Source organism: Musca domestica, unplaced genomic scaffold, assembly GCF_030504385.1.
Source record: "Musca domestica strain aabys unplaced genomic scaffold, Musca_domestica.polishedcontigs.V.1.1 12, whole genome shotgun sequence".
NCBI lineage: Eukaryota > Metazoa > Arthropoda > Insecta > Diptera > Muscidae > Musca > Musca domestica.
Genome location: NW_026712155.1, coordinates 2410566 through 2425777, shown reverse-complemented (window position 1 = coordinate 2425777; position 15212 = coordinate 2410566).

Here is a 15212-nt window from a genome sequence, read left to right as displayed (position 1 = left end):
GTTCCAGAAACTACAGGAATCTACTAGTTCTGGGAAATTCAAAGAATCGATTAAATATTGGAAAATCCTATATTTCTCAGTTCCGGTAACTGCAAGAATTTAGTAATTTTGCAATTTTCTTCGATATCTTAAAGGAAAAATCTGTTATCGTAGTGAAAACTTTTACATTCTTGCTGTTCTGGAAAAGAACAATAAATATCATTCGGTGCTTTCTTCCAGAACCTGGAAGAATCTGCAAGATATCATGAAGGAAGACTCGGCTATCATTCTTGCAGTTCTACAACAGAGCAATAATCTGTTATTTTGCTTGGCCTAATGGCCTATGGATCTATGGATTCAAGAATGCTCAGAATTTTGTATCAAATCATGAAATATATTATTAAAAATTACGAATTGAGTTTTTTGAAATGAGATAATTAGTCTATTTAAAAAAGGTAATAAAAACATCGATAACACTGGGATGAAGGAAATGAGTTTGGTTACAGCTACCGCATAACAGATGGCACTATTGAATATATAAATTTGCCTGAAAGTATGCTTTGTATAATTTCAATTTTAATAATAAATTAAACAGATTATCGATGTTTTTTTGACTATTTGTATTTCTTTTGCCAAGAACAATCCTTTACTTTCGATTTGCTGATTAAAACCATTCAAAAAACAAATACACAGCAACTTAGTTCATTGCTTTCATGCATTATAAATATGGAATTCAAAAAGCTGAAATAGGAACGGAGAAATAAGACCTCTTGCAAGTACCACCCATGGTACAATAAAATCTAGGTAGGGCTATGATACCATATAATATTAATTCTTTTATTTTCTTGTCTTAATATGTCAACTTTATTTGTTTATGTGTGTGTATTTTTTCAGTAATAAAAAAATTGTTCAGAAAATATTCAAATTCGGGCATTGCTCATTGCAACGCATACATCGACAAAATCAACAGTTTTTATAGCGAAATAAACTTTAGAGAGGCCTAGAACATGTTTTTGAAAAGAAATTTTGACCTTTGATTCAGTTTTCGCGGTATTCAATTATTATTATTCAAAATCAATGCAACAAGTTGTTTGGTTTTTTGATTGCTTTGATTGTAATTCTGACATTAAAAGCCAAAGAGATAGACCTCTATACTTGCAATTTTTTTTCGAAGTTAGCCTACCTTGTCTTTATTGTTCCATGGTTCTATTATTATTCATTTAAAATGTTAAGCAAATAAATATTAATTTACAAATTAAAAATGTTCCAAAAATACATGTTTCAAATCAGGAAAAGAAATGTGAAATAATTGAGAACTTTTTACAGTTTATGTAGGTAATTGTGATTTTATTTTTAAAATATTTTCAGTGACTCAAAATAACAACATGCCTTGTCTGTATGATATTGATGACTGCGAACGCTGCCTACAAGAATTTAAAGATGAGTCGCTGTATTGTTTCGTACGTGCGGATGTTGGAGCCCAACCTAGTGGTGAAGCTTGACAAGTTATAAGAAATATATCACAGTACGTGAAGCATAATTTTGTTCACGGCCACTTATATCTGTATGGAATGGTGTCAATCACCAATCGATGCCTTGCCTAAATATGGAGGCGGTGATATGTTTAAAGGAATTTGAAAGAAAAACAATTGTAAGCACGATACTTTCATAACGGAAATAAGTTTTTTGAAATAACGAAACGAAAAAGTTATATCAAAAAATGCAATGGTTACGAATGGTTAAGTTTAGCCGAGTCGAACTTTTAATAACCTCTAGAACTAAGACGTTAAACATTTCCGAAATATCACGTGAAGAAAAAATACTAGCCATTATGTCGATCCCTTCATAAGGTAGAGTGATTTTTTCAGACGGCGAATAGACAGACGGACATTTAAAAAAAATAGAATTTTACGCTGATCGAGGTTTTATATATATTATGTTTAGATGTAGGGTATGTCTCATATGTCAACTCTTTACTTCATATGTCTTAAATATGGTACATCGTAAATATGTTATTCAAGGAACTATTTTTACACCACTCCACCACAGGTAGACAGGGCATTATGTCTTTGTGCGTTTGTTTGTAACCGGCAAAAGGAAACGAGGTAGCCATAGTTCCTTATTATGATCTGCATAGAATCAGTCGATATGATCTGCATTCTGAGTCGATTTATGCATGTCCGTCTGTCTATGTACTTTTGTAAACAAAGTACAGATCACATTTATTGCCCGATCCAAATGAAATTTTGCACAAGTCATTTGTTTGACCCAAGGACGAACCCTATTGAATCTATACCAAATAGTATGGACTTTTTCATATACGACTAAGTTAAGCCTGGAAATAAGTATGCCAAATTTGATCGAAATCGCTTCAGATATAGCTATAGCTCCCATATATATTGTTCATCCGATATGATATTTTTGTCCTCCGCAGCCATAACATGCACTCTGTAACAGCGATATTTGGGGAAATATATCAAATACAGCACAGAAGTACCTTTCTCAAATTTTATCAAGGTCGGTTCAGATTTGGATATAGCTCCAATATATATCGTTCATTTTTTGTAATATTTTTTATTTGTTATATACAGCTCTACTAAAAAAGGATATCATGAAACGGCCCGCCCGTCTTTTAGACTTTCTTTACTGTCTTATTTTCAACCTATGACTAAGTAGTTTATGTACATTATTTCGTAATGAGTAATTCAGCTCTTATGAATTTTTTGATTGGCTATCACCTCAGACTTTTCAACCACTTTTGCGGACTTCATCGACAAGAAAAATATATGCATCTGTTTATTAAAGGACGCACATACATATGCATTGCTATTTGTCATAAATTAAATGTTGAATTTTTACAGAATTTTTTTGTTTTTGGCGTATTTCCATTCTACCTTTATCTTGGATATTGGAAGTTGTAAGTCCTTTTTTGTCTAATATTTCTTTCCGAACGCTAATTTGTTTCTGGCTTCCATCATGACACAAATAAGACAAGGCGCTCTCTTGCCTTTGACACAAATAAAGGGAACTTTTAACATTAACCTTTGGCTGGGCGACCTTCAGAGAAGACAATCTCTGAAAAAATTGGATGCCTTTAAGTGAAATACTCAATTACGGCACTTTAAAAAGAAAGCAAATGCTTGGAGAACACGACATCTAGTGTCGCTGAGCATGTATGGGATATTCCATGCATCTGTTGAAAAATGTTTGTAGTAGTGGACTAATTTTAAGAACTTATGTTACATTTTTGATGTCGGTATATGAATCTCATTTGTACGATATTTTTTATATGTTATAGAAAATTACTGTTTAAGTCTATCTCCTCTAACTCTTGCTCTGTTCCAGAACTGCAAGAATGTCATTTATTTTACAACGATAACAGATTTTATCCTTTATGATATCGAAATATATTGCAGAACAGAGCAAATTTTAAAATATCGAAACGGGAAAGTATCGATTATCTGTAAGTATTCACAAGCTTCCTTTCAACTTATTATATTTTCTTTCGAACTTTAAAGCTAGGATTCATTCTGATTTGAAATGTTTAAACAAAACTCAGAATAACCGCGAATTTACAAAACATTGCAAATAAATTGTCTCATATATACATACATACGCATGTGTATGTACGTAGTATTTACTAGCCTACATAGCCAATGGTGTTGATGTACAAAGTATGGCAGTGCTAATGTGCTGCCTATCCACATGCAAGGATATCAACGCAAGGCCATAGATGTGATGTGAACTTTTAAAGGCTCTACATTTTTCTAGTGAATCATTTTTTTATATTTCCTTTACAAAGCCTGTGGCAGCAGGACTGGGTGTGTTGTATTCCACGTACATAGGTACATACATACATGTTGGTATGTAAGTACGAAAAGCATAAAAGTGCACTTTATGAATGTGTGTCTGTGTTTTCGCAACATTATATCTGGGCTACAAAGTATTTAAAGAGTAAAAACAGCGACAAGCTGTCATAAGGCAACCGTTTGCGAAAGAGGGGGAGGGCAAAACCATTAAAAATGAAATAGCCGCGAAATAACGTAAGAAACTAGAAAGCATTTCAAGATGTGAGATATGTTTTAGAATAAATATCAAGATTAATTTCGATTTCAAGGAAGGGAAACTAAAAATATTATCGCGACAAGGAAACTGACAAATATTTGTGAAAGATGGTTGCACTCTTCAAGTTTTAAGAATAGATTCCAAATAAATGACATAGATTTTAATGTGGTTCTATTTAGGTTTGTGGTTAAGATGTTGAATGAAATTCTATTAAAATATTGTTTTTTTTTTTAAATTTCATAAATGAACCATATTTGATGTGGCCTTAACTGTGAAGCCATTTTTTTAATCGTGCATGAGGTTTACAAAAAATTAGAGACAATTATACTTTGTAATAAAATGACATGATTAGCTAGCATGCAAAAAGGGCTAAGTTGAGTAATTTGTAAAATAATATATTTTATGCGAAAGAAATCTATAAATATTTGAAATTATCATTTGTTGTTGCGATCATGAACATTTGTGAAAGTGGTTTACCTCCCTCCCTTCCCTCTTTACATTTGCCATCAAGATTTATTCTTTTCAGTATGGAAAAAATTTTGACGACTTCGGTTTTTGAAGAAAATCCAACCCATTGTGACAAAAACGTTAGACTTCCAGTTAACAATTTTTTTTCGTAGGTCTCCGATTTTAAATTTTTTCCAAGATTTTAATTAATTTTTTTTTCAGAAATTGCCGATTTCTCTAAATATCTTCTAGAAATTGGGCCGATTTAGAAAAAACTTTCCAATGTCAGTGGCCACGTCCATATATCTTTTGTACTGAAATCGGAATCAGAAGTGCAAATGTCAGCAGAGATTCGAACCGAATTCAAAAAGAATTCAGAATAAACTGTTAGCTTAGCACACACCAAATGAAAGAGAATAATTAGAGCTTTCAGTACAAGCTTTCTAGGCTTTTTATCATATTACCCTTCCAGATATCGAGGGTGCTATATAGCCGATTGGCTATTCAGAATAAAAAGACAAATGAAAGAGGGTGATGAGGGCTATCAAAAAAATATGTCCATATTGGAATTGCATATATTGCGGGCCCTGGATGTTAAGGACTATTCAAGTAGGATCTGTTTTAGATCTTGGGAAGAAATATATTTCAGTATTCAGTATCAGGAGTATCCAATTTGTTTCGGACTTTAGGCATCAAAAATTTCTATCAAAATTATATCGAATTCGAATTTAGACCCACAGTTTCAACATCACCTCCCAAGATGTAGCGAAGAAACCTATTCTCAAAGGAAGATTTGATTCCTCGTAAAATTTGTTTCAAGTTCATGTTAGGTTTAAAAATGGACAATATTAGTTAACTCCTGCCGGTACTTCTCTCACAAAGTGTTAATATTTTGAATAATAGCAAGTAAAAAAGCAGCGACGCTCGGCCGGGCTAAAGTTTCAATACCCTCCACCATTTCAATATTTAAAAAATCCGATGAAAAATGCCGCTATTATTTTAATATCTGGTGCTGTGGCCCTAAACGTAAACGTGGACCTCTATAGGCAATGAGTTGCCAGAGAAGATGCTACCTATTACGAACTTCAAGCATAAAGTTTAATAAATTTCTATTGAAAAATATGCCAAAAATCAAAAATACCGAATATATAGGGCTACACTTATATGGGATCTATACGAAGGTGTGGACCTGTATGAGGTAGTACCTCTTGCGAACTTCAAATACCACATTTGAAAATATTTCGGTGAAAACTATGACACAAATAAACAAAATATCGAGTATCTGGAGGTACAGTTATATGAGGTCTATACCAAAATTTACAGCAAATTCGGTTTGAAACTCTGACAAAACACCCAAAAAAAACTTAAATCTGTCGGTATAGTTATATGGGGCCTATATCAAAATATGGACCTACAAAGCCCATTTTCAATACCATTTGCCTTTTTCGAAGTCCTGCAGATCAAAAACTCACTGAGTAAAATTTTATTAAGCTACTTCATTTCGTTCGGAAGTTAGAGTGATTTCCGCAGACGAACAGACAGACCGTTCGTCTGTCTGACATCGCTAAATCGGCATAGAATTTTATGCTCATCAAGAATATATATATTTTATGGCGTCTAAAATGTATATTTCGAGGTGTTGCAAACGGAAACACAAACATAATATACCCTATTTACTATGGTGGAGGATATATTACAACTGTAATAATATATGAAAAGGGCTGTCGATTTTTTTCAAACTCCCACCATCTCATCAAAACTAGATAACATAAAATTCTCCATAGTAAAGTGTAAAAGTTGTATAGTTTTATAACATTTCGACAGCTAGAAAAACATCGACTAGCCTTACAGAGTGACCCTAGAATTTCATAGACGTTTTTATTTTAAGTCTATTTGCATTTCAACATCGCCCCAAAACAGACACATAGGGCTTTCGCATACAGCTACACTTGTCCGTATGACCATTTTTTGTGCAATTTTTTTTATTTTGTTTTTGCTTCTTGTCATGTAGTACCAGTAGTAGTTGTTGCTGTTGTTGTTTTAAGTGAATTTTCATTTACATGAAAATGGAAATTGTGACGATTCGTTTGTTTCCTTTTGCCACCAGCAAAGTGAGAAAAGGATTTGTTGCTTGTCTTCCAAGTTTGTGGACTGACTGGAGATTGTCTGTCTGTCAGTCCTGTAGCGGTTGTCAACATGTGCGATACACAACAATTGTTGGCCACAACGAATTGTTCTTGTCTCGTTTGATATCGGAATAAACGGTTATGTGAATTGAAAACGAAACGAAAAAATAGAATAAATCAAATCCAAATCTTGCGTTGTGACAAGTATGTAACAGTGCGATGTCGTGATTGCGATTCAAAGTTACTTTGTCCAACTCTGGGAGTCTTCCTTTATTGCCATTGCCTTACTTTTGTCAGTTACCAATATCGAATTACCATTGCGAGACATGCCACGCCTTGGCTAAAAACGCGTCAATGCAACTCTTTATTACCTTGAATAATTCAAGGAAGTCTTTTCCGCCATATCCCATAACCACCGCAGACCGACAGATACCGGCCACGAAACACCATCAACCGGAACTGGCTTTCAAAACCGTCTGAGGAAATAAGTGTGAATTGAAAACGAAAAAAAAGCAACAGCAACAGAAACGTTGGAAAATGTCTATTTGCTAATAAGCCAGTGGCTAAAATTAAATAAAACCAAACCAAAACAAATCATAAGCCAAACGTGTTAAAATGCGAGGAAAATGAAATGAAAATATGCGTTTTAAATGCTCATCAAGTGGAGTCGAATGTTTGAAGGAAATTAATTGACGACCTAGGCCATTAAATTGCACGAAATTACATTGTTTTTTTTTAATTAATTAATTTAAACTTTTTAATTAGAGTTCTAAAAATATTCCAAGAATTTCGTTGTTATTTGAACTTGGAAAACACCTTGTGGCGTAAAATGAAAAAAAAAAAATCCAAGGCGATAACAAAGACGAATTGGAATATATATGTACAAATATAATATTGAAAAAATACGACGAAAGTAAAAAAATGATCTCAGTTTTTTTTTTTTTTTTTATCGAAATTGTAAAAGTTTTGTTAGCAAGTCAGCCAACAATCTTGGTAGATATATCACGATGTGGTTGTACATCTCTTTTTTGGGTATTTTGGTGATTTAAGCGACATTATTCACCGAAAATGTTTCAAATTTGGTATTTGAAGTTCGTAATGGATAGTACAGCCTAAGAAAGAAAATTGTCTACGTCTTCGTATAGCCCCCATATAACGATACCTCCCGATATTCGGTATTTTGATGATTTAAGCGACATTATTCATCGGAATTGTTTCAAATTTGGTATTTGAAGTTCGTAATGGATACTACAGCCTATGACAGAAAATTGTTTATGCAGGCCCACGTCGTCGTATAGGTATTTTTAAGATTTTAACAGAATTTTTTACGATTTTTTTTTTGAAAATTGCCAAATACGTTCCGAATAGTGGAGGGTATTCAAAGATCGACCCGGTCGAACTTACAGCTTTTTTACTTGTTCCTTTTATGAGTTACTAGCAAGAGTCCGCTACTTCGTCAGCGAAAAAAATTAGATTCGCTGCAACAGTTCGTTTTAGGCCTTTTTATTATTCAAAATGCACATTTTCTTCAGTATGACAAAACTAAATTTTCAGACTTTGAAGTTTTGTACATTTTGTTGTACATTATTTAAAATTTTCCTTTTTCGGAAAGAATAAAAGGGAAATGTTTGCCTTTTACACCAGAAAATCTTCAAATTCTTTAATTTTGAAGTTTGCCGAGGAGGATATTTGTAGAACCATTGCACAATGAACCCACATCCAATTTTTCTGTTCAAAACTAGAAATCAACATTTCAGCCCTATGCCTTCACCCAATACCAAATTTAGTACCATTTAGTACGCATATCTGTACCTACAATTGGTACCATTTATTACTTTTCGAACAATTATAGTACACATTTCCAAAACCACCTCAATATCTCAATTCCAGATACCAACAGAATCCTCAATATAAAATTTGAGGGTTTCCGCCCTGTCCCTTCACCCAATACCAAATTTAGTACCATTTAGTACTTTTCATACAAATATGGGACGCATTTCCAAACCACCACTAAATCTCAAACACAGATACCGTCAGTTTTCTAAGTATTAATTTTTAGAATTATATCTATCCCTTTTACCCAATACCAAATTCAGTATCATTTAGTTCTTTCGTACAATTATGATACACACTACCAAAAGCACCTCCATAAAGTCTAGGATGCCAATTCAGAATATCCATTTCCATTCCAGCTTCATCCATTCAACTAAACTAAACTGTTGCAAATTTAGTATCATTTAGTATTGTTCGCACACTCAATACGCAGTACCTTCATATATCAAACTTACTTTCCAACCTTGTTTCTCATACCAAATTTAAAGTTTTTAGCTCTATCCGTTCACAAAATATATACTACTTTCCAGAGAACGACCCTTGTAAGCCATCATCCACACCAAATATGCCTGATGAGCCGCTTAACCAACGGCGAAACGTGTCGCATAGTGGTGAGTGTGTGATAGTGTCTATCTGGCTTTCCTTTTCACTGCAAATTTCAGATCATTAAGCTCGTCTCGAAAGAGAATTTTAGTACTTTTGGTACAAATTTCAAAAAACCTATACTAAGCCTATTCTTTTATATATAGATGGTAATTCAAAAAATATGTACTACAATCTTGATATGCTAATTTCACCATTTGTTGAAATTTAATTAGATAACTACAATAAGGAGTGGATCGATGTTGTTCATTTTCGCACATAATCTACCAGAAGGAGTGGTCCCATATATCCCACCTTCACACCACATAAAATGTTAGTGGAAATATGGAAAATTTTCTCATTTCAAAGTTTGGGAGAGGTCAATACTAGCAGGAGTGGGCCGATATTTTTTTCTTACCCTAGTTATTGGATACAGCAAATATGGACGAACAGACCGTCTCGGATCTAAGAGTTTTGTAAGAGTCATTCCTGATCATACAAAATGAGGTAGTCAAGGTCTTTTAAGGAAAGCCCAAATTGGTCATCTACTGTTTTCCAAATATTTTTGATAGAATTCAACAGCTCAAAATTCAAAACCCCCTTCTTACTAAAAATTTTTCAGTTGACTAGACCCTTTTTTTATTTTTTGTTGAAATTTGGAATAGTCGAAACCATTGAACTACCAAAAAACGTTAAACATTAATTAGAAGCTCTCACGCAAAAGCAAAAGTTGTGATGAGCGACTGATATTTTATTTCCAAATTTTCATATCAGATATTTATAGATAGTTGTAGTTTTATTAGTCTTAAAAATTCCCGTTTTTAATTTGAAGACGAAATATTTTATTGATACTGTAATTGGTTTTTAATTTCGAATTATTTGCCAAATTACCTCTTTTAACTGTCACCTCTTTTGACACTAAAACACAGCAAGTTATAACATTCACACTTGGCTATTAGCTTAAACGATCCTCCAATATTTAATAAGAGTTGTACATTTAGTTCCGACATCTTTGAGCTTCCAATTGTTGCTGCTGTTGGTATTTATGATACATCCTCCTCTTGCGTATATATTTCGTTATTACAAGACAGAGCCACTAGCCACTGTATTATTTACTCCTCTTCTTCTGTCGCTTCGAACAAAACCAAAGTGTTTTGTTTGAGATTTTTACCATTTTCGTTTGCACTTTTCATTCAACAATTTATCGAAGTTTTAATTACATGTCATATCCCCGCACACAAAATATGGCAAATGTATTTGTTTACGCACACACACACACTCATACTCGCCCATAAACAAAGCTTACATTTTCTTTGTACAATAACGGTTACTTGCAACTTTCAATTTTGTTTTTTACAATGTGGTTAATTTTTCTTCATTTTTGCCTATGCGTGTTGTGCGTTTTTTTTTTTGTTTAGCAGTTTGTTGACATCTGCGAGTGGCTCCCTGTTTGTCTGGCTGGTTTTTCATCTAGGTGGGTATGTATGTAAAACATACAACAAAAACAACTATGTTGTCTCGCTATAGTGAGACACTTCCATATGTTTTACATCCATTTTTGCATGCCTATCTCTAGGTTTGGTGTTTGCCGAAAGATGAGATATTACGGAAAAGTGATATGTTTATTAAACGTTTTTCAGCTCTGGTTACTGTTGTTGTTTTGGGTATTTGGTGGCGGCTATATCAACATTCAGATGTATATTCATACATACATATGTGCATATACAAACACATTCAAATAAAATCGAAAGTTTAGGAAGTGGAAATGATACGACGGCTACTACAGTTACAAATGATGCTCTCTTCAAAATGTGTCTTTACATCCGTATTTTGGTCTCTTGGCTCGAATGAATCCGATGGAGTTATATATTCAAATTCATAATTTAAAAGATTTGAGAAATATTTTCTTTCTGAAATCTAATGTACAACAATAAGTTTCCATATTCTAAACGAAAAGTAAGTCGATTGTATTCTGTTCTAAGTAAAAATACTGAAGCTTTTTTACATAAGAATGTATTTTTTTTATCTTCAGTATAAAGGCAACCAGGGTACCTTTATAAGATTTTTATATCCTCCACCATAGTATGGAGAGTATGTGAACACCTCGAAATATGCATAGTAGACCCCACAAAATATATATTCATGATCATCATAAAATTCTCTGTCTGTGGAAATCACTTTAGCTCCCGAACTAAATGAAAATTTTACTCAGATGTCATTTAAGTCTGGACTTTTAGTATTGAAAACGGGCTATATAGGTAAATTTGAAGTTTGTAGTGGCTACTACCTCCACATCTTCGTATATATCTCATATAACTGTACCTCCATATAATCGGTATTATGACGACTTTAGCCACACTTTTCTCTACAATTATTTAAAATTCCGAGTTTGCAGTGGGTATTGCTTCGTATACAAAAAAATTGCCCATTCATATTTACGTCTTCTTGTAGACCCCATATAATGATATCTCCAGATATTCGGTATTTTGATGATTTTATCTACACTTTTCAGTTTCATACCAAATTTGCTGTATGTAAAAAAATTCTCTGAATGTAGGAAACATTATCTCTATTGTACTTGGGCCTAGTATTGGTATAGATCCCATATAACTACACCTCCAGATATTCGGTAGTTTGATGATTTGTGTCACAGTTTTCACCGGAATTGTTTCAAATTTGGCAATTAGAGCTTGTAGTGGGCACTACCTCCTATGACAGAAAATTGCCGATACAGGTCCATATCTTCGTATAACTACCATATATAACTGTACCCCCCCTATGATCGGTATTTTGACGATTTTAGCCACACTTTTCTCCATAATTATTTCAAACTTGGAATTTGGTGCCCATACTAATTCACGTATTTGTATAGCCCCCATATAACTGTACTTCCATATATTTTATATATATATATATATATTGATGATTTTTTTCTACATTTTTCAACAGAATTATCGGGAACATGGTTTTTGGAGTTCGTAATGTGCATCAACTTTAGCAGATAATTGCCTGTAAACGTTCACATTTCCATTAAATGTTCGGCCAGGCTTATTTTTTACTGGTTTGTCTTCGCAACTGAGGATATCTCTGACGTCTTCCGAACTACTATATTTTTATAAGAACAGACTTCTAATCATTTTATGAAAATGATTTCAATAAAATTTGGCAAAGATATTTCTGAGCTGTATTTGATATATTTCCCTGAATATCGTTGTAACGGAGTGCATATTACGGCTGTGGGTAACAAATCGGATGAACAGTATATATGGGAGCTATAGCTATATCTGAACCGATCTTCACCAAATTTGACATACTAGCTTCTAGACTCAATTCGGTCGTAAGTGCCTAATTCCATCCCATTTGGCCAAATATTAGACGTTTGGTGCACAATAAAATGTAAATCGGTCGAAGTTTTATATGGGAGCTTTATCCAAATCTATCAAATCTATATATATATATATATATATATATATATATATATATATATATATATATATATATATATTTCATACTGATTCTATGCAGATCACCAAAAGGAACTATGTGTCTATCTCGTTTCCTTTTGCATGTTACAAACAAATGCACAAAGACATGACCACCTTGTGGTGTAGGGTATAAAAAGGTTTGTGATTGCTACATAAAATTTGTCAGGCACTCTCTTACAGAACTTTCAGTAAATCAACTTTCAGTTAATCAACAACAATTCTCTCTCCTCTCTCTCTCTATCTCTCTCTCTCTCTCTTGCAGAACATCTGTGTCAACTTTCTACTTCCGATACACATTTACCACAAACAATACTACCCCGATCAGAAGTTTTTTTGAAATTTTAAACTCTATTTTCAAGCCCAATCATCTATAATTTGGCAGTTTTGAAATTTCCAGTCCTATTTTAACAATTATTTGTCCCAAAAAAGGCATTCAATGCATTTTTAATTTCAAAATATAGCGCATTTTATAATAACTTAAAAATTTCAGTCTGTAATCTAATTTGATCCAATATTTTGAAATTGGAATTTAAACATATTTTGTGGTTTTGTTATATTTTCCCTAAATTTTTGTTTCTCTTGTTGATATTTACTCAAATGTCTTCAATGACAAGGGAGATGTTTTCAATATTGAGGGACAAGTTTATGCAGGCAGCTCTTTTAAGTCTTTCAATCTGTGACCTTAATTTTCTTTTTGTAAAACACTAAAAATTTAATTTGATTTTTTGCCAACAATCGAACGAAACACATAATAAACTTAACATGTTTTAATTGTAAACATCATTATAATAGATGGATTGGAACCCTCCAAACAAACCAAATAAAATTGCATGTCAAATATTGGAGCAAAATTGAAATCTGTTAACAGTATTGGCCTGGGGGAAATGTCATGACATTTGGAAGCTATTAAAAACTTGTTATGAAATAATTTTAATTTTGGCTGGATTACATTTAAATAGATTTTGTGTGTGTTAGGGTCAATTGAATATCTTTAAAATGAAGGTTATTTTCGTACTGACTCGTATAAATATCTATCAAATACACATTCTTGCAAAAATAATAAAAATTTTATAAACAAAAATTAATTTATTAATAAATTTATGATTCATTTATAAAAGAAATATACCAATTCCAATTTGTGAATGAATGATGGAAAATATTTCATTCATTCCTTGTAATACATTTTCGTAGTAAAATTTGTATTTATATTCGTCATTTTTTTGCTAAAAAAAAACCCTCAAGTTCAGTTGCAATTGTCGTGGCTGTTTTACGACAGACGTGTCTATTGCTCTACGTAAGGCAAAGTGTCATTGTGGAATTCCCTTCGAACAATTACGACGTACCAGCTACTGCTGCTAAAACAAATTCACAAAAAAAACGACAAAGTAAACACAGCGATAACGAGTTCCTATTCTATTGATAGCTTGGCTAAAATAAGCCGGTTACTTGATAAAATGTATGAATCATAGCAATTGGTATGGCTTAAATAAAATAAAGGAAGAAACACGTTGCGATGATCGGTTTCGAATGGCATGCATTTTTTAGGTTTGTGATTTGAATTAATAACAAATTTTTTATTTGAAAATAGAATATGCAGCGAAGACATACGAATATTTAAATAAAATCAAGGAAACAATTATTATTTATTTATAAACCTTAAGGTGAGAATACAGAAAACGTTATTTTGATTGATTTACGTCATCAACTGGCTCCTTCGGAAAGGAACAAAGGTGATTGGGGTCAAAATCGAACTAAGTTAAACTAAAACTCCATTGTTCCTCTACGAAGAAGCCAGCCGATGACTTAAAGCATTAAAAAAAATTTTATGTATTCTCACCGTTAATATTATTTCCTAAAATTTGCAAATTATTAAAACAAAATTTAAGAAAAATTTAAGTATTTTAAATGTAGTTATTGTTTTAAAACTAAATATTATTATCATTACTATTATTTTTAATTTAAGAAAAAAAATAAATGAAAATTATGTATTATTTAACTTATATTCTCAACAGAACAATAATAATAGTAACCAAAAGTTGTCCAACCAAACATAAACTTTTTCCGTTTTCAATTGTTTCAAAACAATATATTTTAAATTGCTTAAAATAAGATTCTCTGTCACCTATTTCATCATCCGTCAAAAATAGTTTCAGAAAAGTAACGTTTTTTTTATTGTGCTAAAAATACTACTCCAAGCCTCTTAAGGATCTGCATGTGGTGGTACTTTATTATGAGTGGGGGTATTCATAGCAAACATTTATCAAAAAGTTCAGTGCATACTCATTAGCACATACACTGTGCTATGTTATCATAGGTACAGGAAGTAGATCAAAAGGAGTCTATACTCATAAAAAATGAATGACTGATATTCAACTGTTTGTACATTACGATTGTCACCTAGGCTTATGATATGTCTGGATCTTTTCAAATTGATCCTAAAATATAAGATACTCAGTACTAAAAAATGTACCACGTGTTCACCAATAGAAATATTTAATGTAGCATCAGGAATATGGCTACAGAAGGTATATATCATTTGATATGGCCAAAAAGTGTCTCATCGAAATTACGGCATCAGACCCTAGGCGCCTTTGAACCAAATCGGTTTCAGAACATTTAACATTTAAAAATACATTGAGTTCGAAGACAGGCAATATCGGTCCCCCTTTTCATGTACGTCCCCCACAAAAAATAT